General features: G+C 43.0%; 1 protein-coding gene across 1 annotated transcript in view; it reads left to right on the top strand.

Moving 5' to 3' along the window:
- The window catches only part of LOC147668727 (MFS-type transporter SLC18B1-like), a 1,155,733-nt gene that overhangs the window by 509,340 nt on the left and 630,105 nt on the right, over nt 1-16,288 (top strand). The window lies entirely within an intron of this gene.

The following is a 16,288-nucleotide window of genomic DNA, read 5'->3' as shown; positions in this document are numbered from 1 at the left end:
CTGAAAAACCTACAGAAACATTTGTTAAGCCGGACAAAGGTGCGCCAGGGAGTTTTGCATGTATGATAGAACTTTTTGCTGCACCAGTATCCAACAGAAACGGTTCGAATACACCTGATGTGGCTACTGCGACATAAGGCCCACTCTGATCTACTGGAACTGATACTACTCTCTCTCTTTGTCCATGGCTGTCCTAGTACTCGTTTAGCTGGAATTCCTCACCAACGTCACAGTAATCTTCAACATGATACTGTTGAGATCTAGCTGGCTGTGTAGACTGACCATTTCGTTGATCAAAATAATTAGAAGGACGATCGTTCATCTGTGGAGGCATAGCACCTCGTCCTTGACCTCTAGAATTTTGCATAGAACCACCACGACCTCTCTGAGCTGCAGCAGCATTGTTTTGTGCCAGTACCGGACACTCATTCTTATAATGACCTTCCTTTTTGCAATAAGCACACTGATTCCATTGGTACTGCGGTCTCTGAGACCCATAGTCGGTCCTTTGATATGACCCTTGCTGTGTATTTGTCTGATTCGTGCGAGGCGGATATGCTTGTTGCAAAAGGACTTTAGTTTTTAAATCTTTCGTTTTCTTATCTGACTTCTCCTTCTCTTCTTTATCCCTATTTTCATAGTACTGGGCAGTTGCAAGTATCTGTGCAGTCGTAGAGACAGCCCACGCACTTTCAGAATTCTTTAATTTATTACTAAGCTCTGGTAACAGATTGTGCACAAATTTATCAACAAATAATCTCTGGCCTCCTTCCGTGCTCATATCCTGACCACTGTGATCTACGAAAGTTTCCTCGAATCTGGTGAAAAAGTCAGAGACGCTTTCGTCCTTCTTCTGCCTGCATGCGGACAACTTGTCCCAGTTAACGCGCAATACCGGCATCAGGGTTTTCATTAAACCGATTATTCTACCAGGCAAATCAGCAATCAGAGGTTCGGGTTTAGAACCACCTATTTGTTGACCATCTGCCGCAATTATAGCTGCCCAATCACCACCTAGAGCAACTGGATGATTTTCTCTACGAATTTTAGCCCAAATTGGTTGCGGTACTACATTACCAAATAGCATATCAATGTCTGCTAGATTCATTACACAAGCTTCAACCGTCTGAGCCAACTCTTTGTAATATCCAGCGGGATTTTTACGCGGATCTGGCAAGGCCTGTTTTACTGCTAACATCTCAGCTCGCTTCCACGGAATGTGTATCCACACTCTCTGGAATTGCGCTGGAGCGGCTGCAATACCACGGCCCGCATCAGCTTGCACAGCTTCGCGCCAAATTGGTGGAACCTCCCTCATAGGATATTGTCGATTTTTATTTGTGCTACCTTTCTCTAAATCTCTTGGTGAACGGAGGGAAGGATCAGCCCTAAAACCTAAGATTAGTTCCATTGCTTCTTTTATCTCCTGACCAACTATCATACCTGCAGCGAATTTTTGTTGAATATGAATTATTTCGTCTGGAACTTGTTCAGAATCATTCTCATCCCATTCCTCACGCAAAAGGGAATACATAACATCAAACACATAGCGCTGTGTCGGTTCATTCCATTGCATAAATGTATCTAATACATCTCGTACGTTATACCTTGCAACTTTCGAAATCCATCTGAGGGCAGTGGAATCTAATATTCCTCGTTCCTCAACACTAGGAAGCTGACTACGTCTCTGAACAGATTCAGAGGTAGGACTTTTAATCAGGGTTTTGTAAAAGGGAGAGAGAATATTAGAGACAGATTCAGTAATTCTCCGATGAACAGAAAGCGGAGTCATATAGCTAGAGGAAGTTTGAAGTAGAGTGGTAGTTGGGACAGAAGAAACAGTACCAGTAGGAGTAGGAGGCAAAATAGCTTGCGAAACAACAGGTATTAGCGGTACAGGCATAGGCAAAGGAGCTGGCAACCCTGGAAGAGGGGATGCCGGAGGAACATTGATAACCACAGGGAGTGCAGGAACTTGATTCAGGGGAGCAGGAGCAGGTATACCAGGCTGTCCAGCAACCGGTAACACAACATTTGGCAGAGGTGGAGCTGTAGCACCCTGTGCATACGGTGGAGGTGACCTCAACAAATAAGACAACAGAGGATCATTTTCAGAGTCCTCCACTGTCCTAGCCGTACTCGATGGCAAAGCAGGGTAACACTTGTCTATCGCTAAATTACGCTCTCTCTCGGCTACCTCTATCGCTTTCTCAGATTCATTGAGTTGCAACTGCTTAGCAGATTGTTCTAAAGTCAACTCTTGTTCTTTCTGCTCTTTCTTCAACTTTTTAGTCTCTCTCTGTTTGGATTCTTTTCGCCAACAACGGAAAGAATCAAACATTGCCGGCCGGGCTTTCTTTTTGAACAACTTTCTTTCTAAATTATCGAGAATTTCAGGTTCGAAACTACCATGTAGTGGCCAACTAAGGACACCATCTTTCTCCGTGTAGCGGATCCATACCTCGTTATAAGAGATAGGGCCCACACCGAACTTGCAATAAAGATCATAAAGAGGAGTTCCAATCGGAGGAACCGAACACGAGTCCTCCAACCGGGAATCCTTGTTGCAACCAAAACATGAAAACATACAACTTTTCCGACTTACCATTTTTAAAAACCGGAACACAGAACAACACAAACAACAGTGCGCACTCAAACTTAGGCCTACCAAAGTGAACAAATGTATCGATACCCAAACTAAACCAAAAGATTATCGTAACTAGAGCAACCAGTGATAATCTTACAAAACCAAACCAAACCAAGGAACTAAAAGGATTATCCAAACCCTTACGAAGTAACCAAACAACTAGCAACCACTTAATACTTAACTGAGGCACTGAAGACGTCACCAAGGAGAAACCCGTCACGTCTCGCTGTACTAAGGTCTGCACCTCGGGTCCAAGACAGGGCGACGGTCAAGGCAACGGACCACTGCAGCCGTCCGAACGGGAACCCTCGTGGAAGAGAACGTCAGGCCACTTTTGCGATATGCCGGGATCGATGAAGTGGGGCGCCTCCCTCCGGAATCTTCACACGAAGCTTCTCGAACTCTTCAGGCTTTTGGACCGGTACCAAATGACGTCGCCCCACGTGGGCGCCAATTGGAGTTCTGGACTTTCTGGTACTGTCCAGAGGTGTCAGGGACAACACCCAAAGACCCCTGAGTTCTACCTGTCTCGATGCACAAATAAACAGAAACACGGGCTTCTCGATGGTGGCGTCAAAGACCAAAGGTTTATTACTGCAGGGACACAGAAGTCACAGAAACTACACACTGGCAGATTCTAGGAGCCTGTTCGATTTGTACTGAGGGGGTTGCTCCTTAAATACAGAATATTTAGCTGGGGGCAACATTCTCCACATACTAGTATGTTTCTAAACCTTCATGTCCTAAACAATAAATATTTGGCGTTACACAGGAATCGTCCACAATATCTGATGTCAAAACATTACGAATGAGTGGTTCCCACTGTTCCATCATAATCCCATGTCATCTTTACATTCAAGAGCCGGACCGCCTCATCGTAAATTTCGTTACCTCCCCCTAATAAAGGCCCAGAAGGAAAGGAGCAGAGCCAGGTGCAGAAGATAGAAAAACAGGATAAGAGATGTTTGTGGGTCATAAATGGGCAAGGCTACCAGCTTCGGCCGCCTAATCATGATCAGGCCAACGAACATGAGAACCAGTATAGCAGGACTGGCCTCAGGCAGAGGAGGCAGCTTTTGCCGAGTCATGCGGCCACAGCGTTTCTGTCTGAAAGTGCACGTGTCATTTAGCAAGGTGAATCGCCGGTTAGAGCCCACGTGTCTTTATGTGAATTGAAGTAATCAGAGGTCACTGCGTGTCCATTGACTATGTGAGGGCAAGGAAACAAGATGGATGGCATGATCTAAAATGGATGCCATCGATGTATCGGAAATGTGGTTATAACAGGAGTGCTCTTGTTCGTAGCATAGCGAAAACACCAGGATATACTATATGGATCATTTGCGGTTCATCGGTACCAAAATTATGAGTTTACGACAATGTTGAAAACACAGGTTCAAATCGTCACGGAACCTCACGGGGAGACAAAGCGATTTGCCTGGAATCACAGGATGTTGAGCTGATGCCGAGATTCGAACCATAGCTCCCCAGCTCTAAAGTTCGCAATTCTTGAACTTATGGCGGGAGGTGTGTCTAAAAGTGTATGTCGGTGCTGGCCATCAATGAGAGAGACCTGTGCATTTTTCAAATCGGTGGTGAAAAAATACGAGTATGTTGCTGGAGATGTGGGCCGCCGTGCCACCAATGTACTTACCGGGGGAGGGTAAACACCCATTATTCCGCAACTTTCTTTCCGCATACCATCACTCCGCATACTTTCATTACAAAAGTACCATGACACCGCAATGCCATTGTAACACATGGCATTACATTTTATATGCTTTTACCACGCATACATTTACAACGAAATTCGTTGTAAATGCATGAATGGTAAAAGCATGGTTTTTTTTAATGTTTGGATAAAGTAAGTATGGGTATAGGGGTATATGTGTTGGGGTACTGAGGTATATGTTTTGGGGTATTTGGGTATTTTAAGGGTTCAGATAGAGTTTTGGGTTATGGGGTACAGGGGTAGTTTTAGGGTTTAGGGATGGGTATGGGTTTTGGGGTACAAGGGTATTTTTAGGGTTCAGGGCTAGGTTTGGATTTTGGGGTATAGGAGTATTTTTAGGGTTCAGCGGTAGGTTTGGGTTTTGGGGTACAGGGTTTTTTAAGGGACCAGGGCTAGGTTTGGGTTTTGGAGTACAGGGGTATTTTTAGAGTTCAGGGCTAGGTTTGGGTTTTGGGGTACAGGGGTATTTTAGGGTTCAGGGGTAGGTTTGGGTTTTGGGGAACATGGTTATTTTTATGGTTCAGGGCTAGGTTTGGGTTTTGGGGTACAGGGGTATTTTTAGGGTTCAGAGGTAGGTTTGGGTTTTGGGGTACAGTGGTATTTTAGGGTTCAGGGCTAGGTTTGGATTTTGGGGTATAGGAGTATTTTTAGGGTTCAGCGGTAGGTTTGGGTTTTCGGGTACAGGGGTATTTTAAGGGTTCAGGGCTAGGTTTGGGTTTTGGGGTACAGGGGTATTTTTAGGGTTCAGAGCTAGGTTTGGGTTTTTGGGTACAGGGTTATTTTAGGGTTCAGGGGTAGGTTTGGGTTTTGGGGAACAGGGTTATTTTTATGGTTCAGAGCTAGGTTTGGGTTTTGGGGTACAGGGGTATTTTTAGGGTTCAAGGCTAGGTTTGGGTTATGGGGTACAGGGGTAGTTTTAGGGCGTAGGGATAGGTATGAGTTTTAGGGTACAGGGGTATTTTTAGGGTTCAGGGCTAGGTTTGGATTTTGGGGTATAGGAGTATTTTTAGGGTTCAGCGGTAGGTTTGGGTTTTGGGGTACAGGGTTTTTTTAAGGGATCAGGGCTAGGTTTGGGTTTTGGGGTACAGGGGTATTTTTAGAGTTCAGGGCTAGGTTTGGGTTTTGGGGTACAGGGGTATTTTAGGGTTCAGGGGTAGGTTTGGGTTTAGGGGAACAGGGTTATTTTTATGGTTCAGGGCTAGGTTTGGGTTTTGGGGTACAGGGGTATTTTTAGGGTTCAGAGGTAGGTTTGGGTTTTGGGGTACAGTGGTATTTTTAGGGTTCAGGGCTAGGTTTGGATTTTGGGGTATAGGAGTATTTTTAGGGTTCAGCGGTAGGTTTGGGTTTTCGGGTACAGGGGTATTTTAAGGGTTCAGGGCTAGGTTTGGGTTTTGGGGTACAGGGGCATTTTTAGGGTTCAGAGCTAGGTTTGGGTTTTGGGGTACAGGGTTATTTTAGGGTTCAGGGGTAGGTTTGGGTTTTGGGGAACAGGGTTATTTTTATGGTTCAGGGCTAGGTTTGGATTTTGGGGTACAGGGGTATTTTTAGGGTTCAAGGCTAGGTTTGGATTATGGGGTACAGGGGTAGTTTTAGGGCATAGGGATAGGTATGAGTTTTAGGGTACAGGGGTATTTTTAGGGTTCAGGGCTAGGTTTGGATTTTGGGGTATAGGAGTATTTTTAGGGTTCAGCGGTAGGTTTGGGTTTTCGGTTACAGCTGTATTTTAAGGGTTCAGGGCTAGGTTTGGGTTTTGGGGTACAGGGGTATTTTTAGGGTTCAGGGCTAGGTTTGGGTTTTGGGGTACCGGGGTATTTTAGGGTTCAGGGGTAGGTTTGGGTTTGGGGGAACAGGGTTATTTTTATGGTTCAGGGCTAGGTTTGGGTTTTGGGGTACATGCGTATTTTTAGGGTTCAGAGGTAGGTTTGGGTTTTGGGGTACAGGGGTATTTTAAGGGTTCAGAGTTAAGTTTGGGTTTTGGGGTACAGGGGTATTTTTAGGGTTCAGAGGTAGGTTTGAGTTTTGGGGTACAGAGGTATTTTAAGGGTTAAGGTCTAGGTTTGGGTTTTGGGGTACAGGGGTATTTTAGGGTTCAGGGGTAGGTTTGGGTTTGGGGGTACAGGGGTATTTTTAGGGTTCAGGGCTAGGTTTGGGTTTTGGGTTTCAGGGGTATTTTTAGGGTTCAGGGCTAGTTTGGGTTATGGGGTACAGGGGTAGTTTTAGGGTTTAGGGATAGGTATGGGTTTTGGAGTACAGGGGTATTTTTAGGGTTCAGGGCTAGGTTTGGATTTCGGGGTATAGGAGTATGTTTAGGGTTCAGCAGTAGGTTTGGGTTTTGGGGTACAGGGGTATTTTAAGGGTTCAGGGCTAGGTTTGGGTTTTGGGGCACAGGGGTATTTTTAGGGTTCAGGGCTAGGTTTGTGTTTTGGGGTACAGGTTTTTTTAGGGTTATGGGGTAGGTTTGTGTTTTGGGGAACAGGGTTATTTTTATGGTTCAGGGCTAGGTTTGGGTTTTGGGGTACAGACGTATTTTTAGGGTTCAGAGGTAGGTTTGGGTTTTGGGGTACAGGGGTATTTTAAGGGTTCAGGGCTAGGTTTAAGGTTTCGGGTACTGGGGTATTTTTAGGGTTCAGAGGTAGGTTTGGGTTTTGGGGTACAGGGGTTTTTTAAGGGTTCAGTGCTAGATTTGGGTTTTGGGGTACAGGGGTATTTTTAGGGTTCAGGGGAAGGTTTGGGTTTTGGGGTACAGGGGTATTTTTAGGGTTCAGGGTAAGGTTTGGGTTTTGGGGTACAGGGGTATTTTTAGGGTTCAGGGGTAGGTTTATGTTTTGAGGTACAGGGGTATTTATAGAGTTCAGGGCTAGGTTTTTGTTTTGGGGTACAGGGGTATTTTTAGGGTTTAGGGATAGGTTTGGGTTTTGGGGTACAGGGTATATTTATGTTAGTGTTTAAGGGTGTTGGGGTATTTTAAGGAGTACGGGTGGGTTATGATTATGGGGTGCAGGAGTATTTAAAGGGAGCAGGGTGGGATTAGCACACGATAAAAGACATGGCATGAAGGGCGGAAGGTACCACACGCCCCCAGCGTTTCTCACGCCCACAGCACAACGCAGACACGCCCACATGGGACTACTTTGCAGGCACGGTTCTTTTACCTTTTAAATGTATATGGTGGGCGTCTGCATAGCCCTTTCCAACGCTATATTGGGTGTTGTGATTGGTGCTGTACTTTTTGAGTTTACCCGCCTCAAAGGTTTAGGCTGTCTCTTTATATTATTAGTATGGATGTATATATATATATATATATATTTTTTTTTTATAAAGCCTATCATTTTGTAATTCCACATAGGAAAAGCAAGCTGCATCTCTTGCCTATCATATTTAGACGCATTCATTCACAAGCCTAAGCACAGAGGCCTAACTTGAAACATGCCAAATTTTTGCGCCACTTTTTAAAAGGACAATTATTTTAACACCTTGGCTGCTATGGGTTTTCCCGCTGGGTGCTGAACTCTTTGAGATTACATTGTTCATGACAAAGCCAGCTCGTCATAAGCACAGGGCAGGTAACACCCATGACGAGCTGGCTTTGTCATCAGCACTGAAGGGGTTAAAATCAGAACCACGAATATGCTTATAAAAAAGGCTTTTCAGAATGGAAATCCCTACCTTAATTGTATTCCTCATATCTAAAATAATGAACCTGATTTTTGTAACTTTTTAAAACAGCATTTAAAAAAATGCAGGATTTTACCCCTTGTTTAACTGACAAAGTTAAACAAGGGTTAAACTTTTGTATCGCTTTGTTCGCCCTAAGTTGGCAGGGTTGCTCAGACGTGAGTCCCTTGCTCACTTGGCCACTGGATTCAAGATAGCCTGGCTGATGAGGATTATGAATCCGAAACCGGTCCCAGGATGCTTGATTCCGGTCCAGGGAAGACATGGCCTGGAAGTTCGGGCTGGACTGTTCCCATGAGGCAAAGAGTCAGACTGATTTGCATATGGCCATGTCTGAACTGGGGTGGCTGAGTGAGCTAAAGAATGGTGATGGATTAAACCCAGAGCAGTTGACTGGGGTTGAGTGTTTGATTTGCTCAAACGCTCCCTCCATCATCCCTGTTTGCATCGCTTTGTTCGCCCTAAGTTGGCAGGGTTTGCTCAGAAGTGAGTCCCTTGCTCACTTGGCCACTGGATTCAAGATAGCCTGGCTGATGAGGATTATGAATCCGAAACCGGTCCTAGGATGCTTGTTTCCAATCCAGGGAAGACATGGCTTGGCAGTTCGGGCTGGACTGTTCCCATGAGGCACAGGGTCAGACTGATTTGCATATGGCCATGTCTGAACTGGGGTGGCTGAGTGAGCTAAAGAATGGTGATGGATTAAACCCAGATCAGTTGACCTGGGGTGAGTGTTTGATTTGCTCAAACGCTCCGTCCATCATCCCCTTTTGTATCGCTTTGTTCGCCCTAAATTGGCAGGGTATGCTCAGAAGTGAGTCCCTTGCTCACTTGGCCACTGGATTCAAGATAGCCTGGCTGATGAGGATTATGAATCCGAAACCGGTCTCAGGATGCTTGTTTCCAGTCCAGGGAACACATGGCTTGGCAGTTCGGGCTGGACTGTTCCCATGAGGCACAGGGTCAGACTGATTTGCATATGGCCATGTCTGAACTGGGGTGGCTGAGTGAGCTAAAGAATGGTGATGGATTAAACCCAGATCAGTTGACTGGGGGTGAGTGTTTGATTTGCTCAAACGCTCCGTCCATCATCCCCTTTTGTATCGCTTTGTTCGCCCTAAGTTGGCAGGGTATGCTCAGACGTGAGTCCCTTGCTCACTTGGCCACTGGATTCAAGATATCCTGGCTGATGAGGATTATGAATCCGAAAATGGTCCCAGGATGCTTGTTTCCAGTCCAGGGAAGACATGGCTTGGCAGTTCGGGCTGGACTGTTCCCATGAGGCACAGGGTCAGACTGATTTGCATATGGCCATGTCTGAACTGGGGTGGCTGAGTGAGCTAAAGAATGGTGATGGATTAAACCCAGATCAGTTGACTGGGGGTGAGTGTTTGATTTGCTCAAACGCTCCGTCCATCATCCCCTTTTGTATCGCTTTGTTCTCCCTAAGTTGGCAGGGTATGCTCAGACGTGAGTCCCTTGCTCACTTGGCCACTGGATTCAAGATATCCTGGCTGATGAGGATTATGAATCCGAAACCGGTCCAAGGATGCTTGTTTCCGGTCCAGGGAAGATGTAGTGTAGTTCCTATTTTCCCAATAGGCTCTGCGCATTGGAATAACATAAATGATAGTTTAGACGTAGGACTGAGGTCGACTCGGTCTCTATTGAATATGTTAGACTTAATTAGGTTTGCCAGCTAGCTCAGAGGTCACTAGAAACTTTCTCGAATGAACAGGGAGGAGTGAACTTCCCTAATTAGACAAGAAGGGATTAGCTTCTGACAACCGCATAAACATGACAACTTTGCTCCCCCTGAATAAGGAGTATATCTCCAGAGTCGTGTGAAAACAATAGATAGCTATTTCACTCAGTCAATCGTGCATACTTAGTTTCACCAGAGTGCAGAGAAATAGTGAGACGGGCGTTTTCAATAAAAGGTGTTATTTATTGAGCAGTCTTCTTTCTCATGCAAGAGTAGTGAATTGCTACAATTGCAATACTTGTCATAAAGTAAAGTGTGTACAGTAAAAGGAGTATTATGAAATAATACTGTAAAAGCATTGGTATGGTTTCTGAGCCATATGATACTTAAAAGGTATAAAATATATACAATTACATACAATGATAAAAGTTGACTAAACCTATAAACTGATGTTTCTAAATACGCCTTTCCCCAGTGTACCTAACCTAAGCCTAGTACGTTGGAAGGAGTAAAGGAGTTTTTAAGTTAAGTTAGTTTTGCCAAGAATCTGACTCAAGTATTCTCTAAAGATCTAATCAGCTCTGTACCTTGGTTTTAGAATGAAGGAGGTCTTTTATCTCGCTCTCAGGACTCAATCTCCCAGTAACCCGCAAGGGTGACTGGAAACACTGGAGCTGGATTTTCTCAGCAGGAGAAAAAGACAGCTTCTCTTTCAGTGGGTCAAATGGGAGGGACGGCTTCCTTCAGCACTCGCATCAGCTGGGCTTCGGATAAGTAGATAGCCGCTCTGCTCCAAACCAACGTGTGTTGCTTAAGGCAAACACTGGTATATTTATACCTGGAAGGTGCTGTGTTTGACGTAAGGTTGGACATAAGACGTCAATAAAAGATATCACTAAGAACTGCCCGTTCTTTCGGACTCGCAGTAGTTCTAGGACAAATCAAAACAAAAGCATGGGGAATTCCCAGGTTGCTGGAGGTTTGGTTTGTTGAAAGAACTTGTTGTACTTTCTAGGAGTCTAAGGAAGTAGCTTTGCCGTATTTGGATTGCATTGGCTATTACTAAATATGGATATGATTCTTATGCCTTTATAAGGGTATGATTTGTTATAACCACATATGGGCATACATCGGGAATATTTAATTAGGGTCCTAGATACGATCACAAAAAAGACATGGCTTGGCAGTTCGGGCTGGACTGTTCCCATGAGGCACAGGGTCAGACTGATTTGCATATGGCCCTGTCTGAACTGGGGTGGCTGAGTGAGCTAAAGAATGGTGATGGATTAAACCCAGATCAGTTGACTGGGGGTGAGTGTTTGATTTGCTCAAACGCTCCGCTCATCATCCCCTTTTGTATCGCTTAGTTCGCCCTAAGTTGGCAGGGTATGCTCAGACGTGAGTCCCTTGCTCACTTGGCCACTGGATTCAAGATAGCCTGGCTGATGAGGATTATGAATCCGAAACTGGTCCAAGGATGCTTGTTTCCGGTCCAGGGAAGACATGGCTTGGCAGTTCGGGCTGGACTGTTCCCATGAGGCACAGGGTCAGACTGATTTGCATATGGCCATGTCTGAACTGGGGTGGCTGAGTGAGCTAACGAATGGTGATGGATTAAACCCAGATCAGTTGACTGGGGGTGAGTGTTTGATTTGCTCAAACGCTCCGTCCACCATCCCCTTTTGTATCGCAGAGTCCTGGCTGAGGCAACATTCCTGTTTCTCCATGGCCTACAATCAAAACAACAGCTGCTGCTAAGCTTTTTTTAGTGATGAAATGGAAGCACAGTGACTGTCTATTTAAAACTGAGGCCTTTCAATGCATGTTCTATAATATGCATTTTAGTTCAGCAAAACTTTACTTCAGATGAAGTGTTTGCCTGTTAATATCTAATACAATGTATCTAAGGAAAATGCTTTATAATTGTTTATTTATTACAAAACACACAATTTCGTTGTTGAGGCCTTTTTATTACTATTGAATGTGAATTTTAATTTTATCTTTTAAGCATTGGCAGTTTGTACATGTGCATAATTGCTTACTCTTATCAATTTAATAGTAACATACAGTTATTTAGCATATCATATGGTTAATTTCTGGATTTTTATTTAATTTTTATCTAACATTAATTAATTGACATTTTGCATAACAGACTGAAGACAACAAGAAAAACCACAAACACACACATTGAGCTCATTCCAGACATATACAGAAAGGGTCAAACACTCAGGTCATATAATACAGCGCGCTTAATATTCATTCTTTCATAAATAGTGCAATCGCTATTTACTTACAGAAGTTGCAATGTAAAACCACGAACCACATAGACATTTAAACACACATTTAACCCACAGATCAACATTTAAGACAGAAACAAAGGACAGCCTACAGACTGTACTTAAACCAAACCATTTGTAAATACTAGTTGTAAGTCCCATTTACAAGAAGCGCTTCTCAATAATATTCCAAAAGACTGCAAAAGCAGCCCAACAAACTGTTTTATTACCAAGAAACCAAAATACACTCAATTCACTAGCTTTGGCTGGCAGAACACCAAAAAATCGCTCTGCATATCTACATTCATATAATTGCGCAGAAAAAAGGATTGTTGTTTGTATTATTGTCCATATTTGAATTCCATGGGGATACAGAATCACCAAGGAAGAAATATGTTTTTATACCTAAACCTATCTAGCTATTCCCTGAAGGAAGCAGGCTAATTCACTTTACATCTCACTATGGTACCTCCAAAAAGCAACACATGCTTCGATGTGTGCTTGAAACAGGTATGCCAAAAATATTGCAAAACATGCAAATATTAGATAATCAAAGTAGCGCTTAAGGTACTCTTCGTACGTTGGGCCGTTAAAAAAAATCAAACAGAGAAAAATCTCCTCATTACCTGCCTACATAAATTTCAATTTACATATCTATCCCATACAAATCCAAAGTTGGCCAACACAAATCTAAGCCACGGTAAGTGTTACTAAACTACCTTACCAATCAAAGGCATCAAAACGACTCTTACCAAACAATTGGTTGTCCAAATTCTAATTGCCAAGTACTGAATGACCTAACGGTCTTTTTTAGAATACTCACGCCAAAAAGGCTCTCAGTCAGTGGTGATATCATGTGGAGGATCAAAATCAGGAAGATCAGAAATATACTGGGCTGCAGAGACAGAGAATCCCCAGAATCTCCGTGCACAGAGTACCTTCTTAGTAGAGTCCTGTCCTGACCTCCATGTTAGATTTCTGTCCCTTGACAATATCACTCCCTCAGATAGCCACTTCTCTGATGAGGTCCACGTTGGAACGCCATCTGTTGAAATCAATTAACCTTCTTAGGGGTCCCACTGATACTTGGTCATTTTAAACCAACAAAGAAGAAATTGGCACAGAAGCTGAAATATAAAAGACCATCTTTATTAACCTCAAAGTGGGAGGAGAGTTACTTCTCCATAAGCAGCAAAAATAGCCTGACAGTTATAATAGAGAAGCAGGTGCATTCTACTAGATAGCCCCTTCTGGGCATATGCGAAGGTGGAAGATGCTAAATATAATTTGTCTCTAGGCAGATTTCAAGAGCAGTTAACAGAAAGGTAGGACAGAGCACATGGCGAGCACATGGCAAACAAAATGACTGCCAGAAATACAAAATGGCTTTCACAAAACGGATAAGATAACTTCTAAATACAAGATGGCTTCTGCTAATGCTAACCCATTGCTGCCAATTTACAACACAGGCACTGGTAAAAAAAACACAGCAGTGCCCTTAGGCTGGTTTTAGGATGTCACAACGCATGCAATTACAACCCATGCAGTTACAATGCATACCTTTACCCCGACTTGCTTTCGGGGTGCGCTGGGAGTTGGAATAGTATAATTTACTGTTCCAACTCCAGTGTGTGCAACACTAGGGAAGGTGTTGGTGTTAACTCCAACACCTTCTACCCCTTGCAACAAGCCTTTCACATTGGAAAGACATGCATTATAATGGCATGCGTTGTAATACTTCCGTTTTGAAGGCTGTGGCACCTGAGGCTCAGTGCCAAATCGTTCAATTGTGGTCAGTTTTAACAGTGTTTATAACGGGCAGCGATTCTAAAGGAATGTCTCATATTCCTCTGCTGGCAGCCCCACATGCCGCAGAGCCACTCAGAGTGTCTCAACCTCCCCCTATTGAAAAACCAATGGAGGAAGCAGGTGCCTCAGGACAACAGGTTTCATCTTTGTTACAGGCCATGGAATCAGACCATCCTCCAGATCCGTCAAGTAAAAAAAAAAAGGAGAGGACAAGGAAAAGGAAAAAGTGAAAATGAAAAAGGGTCTACAGAGTCAGGGGAAACCCTCATAATTAACATTTCCAAATTTCAACTAACACCTAAAGAAGAAAAAATCTTGAACAAGGGGATCACTTTTGTTCCCACATACATTGGTTCGAATTTTGAAAATGAAATCTCACTTTATAGATTTATGAGGAACGTACGACTAAGGAACTTTTTTGAGAACATAATTTCTACAGAAGAATCCAACAGACCCAAAATTGTGATCTTCAAACCAAAAAGTACGTTTGAAGCACCTACATCGCATACAACTCTTGATCTGTTCGAAGCTCTTGTTCTAAAAGATCTCAAAAAATTAAATTACAAAAGAGAAAGAAGAATGTCCAACAATTTAAGTAGAGCTGACAAAAGTATTTTGATTCAATTGAGTACCAGATCAGAATTGACTTTCCAAAAGGCAGACAAGGGAGGCGCCCTTGTACTGATGGATACCGAATTCTATAACGCCAAAGTACAAGCACTTGTAGAGGACAACAATACTTACCTACAGCTTGGAAAAGATCCCACTTGTGAGATACAAAAAACGCTGCAACCGTTGGTAGATAAAGCTTTCAACATGGGCTGGATCACAGAAAATATGAAAAACATTTTGCTAGTCAAATTTCTGAGAAGGCCTAGCTTGTATATGCTACCTAAAGTGCACAAGTGTCTTTAGAACCCTCCATTCCGACCCATAGTGTCAGGATGTGATTCACTTTTTGAACCAGCGGGAAAGGTTATTAATCATTTTTGCAACTTCTCATTCAAAAATGGCATACATACATACAGGACACTTCAGATTTTATTCTCAAACTTCCACAGATACAACTCTCATAGGGAGTTAATCACATCTTGTGTACCATAGATGTGGTATCACTCTACACGTCCATAGCTCACACAGAGGGATTAGAGGCACAAGAGTGGATGCTACTGCAACACCCGGAAATAGAAATCAATCCTGTTTTCTTATTGGAACTTACCCATTTGTGCTTACATCATAGCTATTTGAAATGGCGCAACAAATTTTACATGCAACTCAATGGAACATCTATGGGTTTTGCCAGGGCCCCGGCGTACGCTAATATATACATGGCTCAATGTGAAGAAGAACATATTTTTGAAAAGAGCGATTGGGTTAATCACCTAAAATTTTATCATTGTTATATTGATGAAATTTTTATTATCTGGTCTGGAACCCACAAACAACTATTGGAGAACATCGAGATTTTGAACACTAGAAATCCTATAATTCAGTTTACATTTACCACGAGCACATCCAAAATCCCTTTTTTGGATGTAATGGTTGATATCAATGAACAACAGTTGATGACCACATTACACCAAAAAGAAACGGATGCAAACAATTTACTTCATTATCAGAGCTTCCATCCCCAGAGTCTATTGAACAATTTACCTTACTCACAATTCTTGAGATTAAGAAGGATAATCCAGGAAAAAGACAATTGTGTAAAGCACATTTCAGAATTCAAAGGAAAATACAGCAACAGAGGATATCCCAATAAATTGTTGGAAGAAGTGGAAAAACAAGCACTTGAACAGGACTGTAACACTTTGTTAAAAAGAATAGAAAAAGATAAAACTAGGAGGAATGTCTTTGTATCCAAATTTTCCATCAACTCTCAAAAAATGAGGAGTATTATCAACAAAAGATGGGAGCTACTACAATCTGAGACAGACTTTAAGAACATTTACATGCAACGTCCTTTGTTCGCATACACTCGAGCAATGAATATTAAAGAGATTTTGAGCACAGGAAAAAGACAAACTCGGACAAAGGATTGTAAAGGCATGAGCAGATGTGCGAATTGCATACACTGCAATAATGTTATCAATGGGAATAGCATTTCTCATCCACATACAGGAGAAAAAATTATGTTGTTTTTTGATGGTGATTGCAACACTAGCCAAGTAATTTACATGATCAAATGCCCATGTGGCCTTTTGTATATAGGCAAGACAGAACGCAAATTGAAGACGAGGATTTCTGAACATATAAGCAGGATTAGGAACAAAGTCATGACTTCAGCATTAGCAACGAACTGAGTAGATAATCATCACACCATTGCGCAAGTTAGGTTCCAAATCATAGAGGCAGTTGCCACACAAGAGGGTCAGTACATAAACAGAAAATTGCTCCAAAGGGAGACTTACTGGATAAAAAAATTAACACTTTGACCCCGGGCG

The sequence above is a fragment of the Lissotriton vulgaris genome, unplaced genomic scaffold (genome assembly GCF_964263255.1).
Source record: "Lissotriton vulgaris unplaced genomic scaffold, aLisVul1.2 SCAFFOLD_386, whole genome shotgun sequence".
Taxonomy (NCBI): Eukaryota; Metazoa; Chordata; class Amphibia; order Caudata; family Salamandridae; genus Lissotriton; species Lissotriton vulgaris.
The sequence above is the reverse complement of the archived record's forward strand: the minus strand, read 5'-3'. Positions and strand labels throughout refer to the sequence as shown.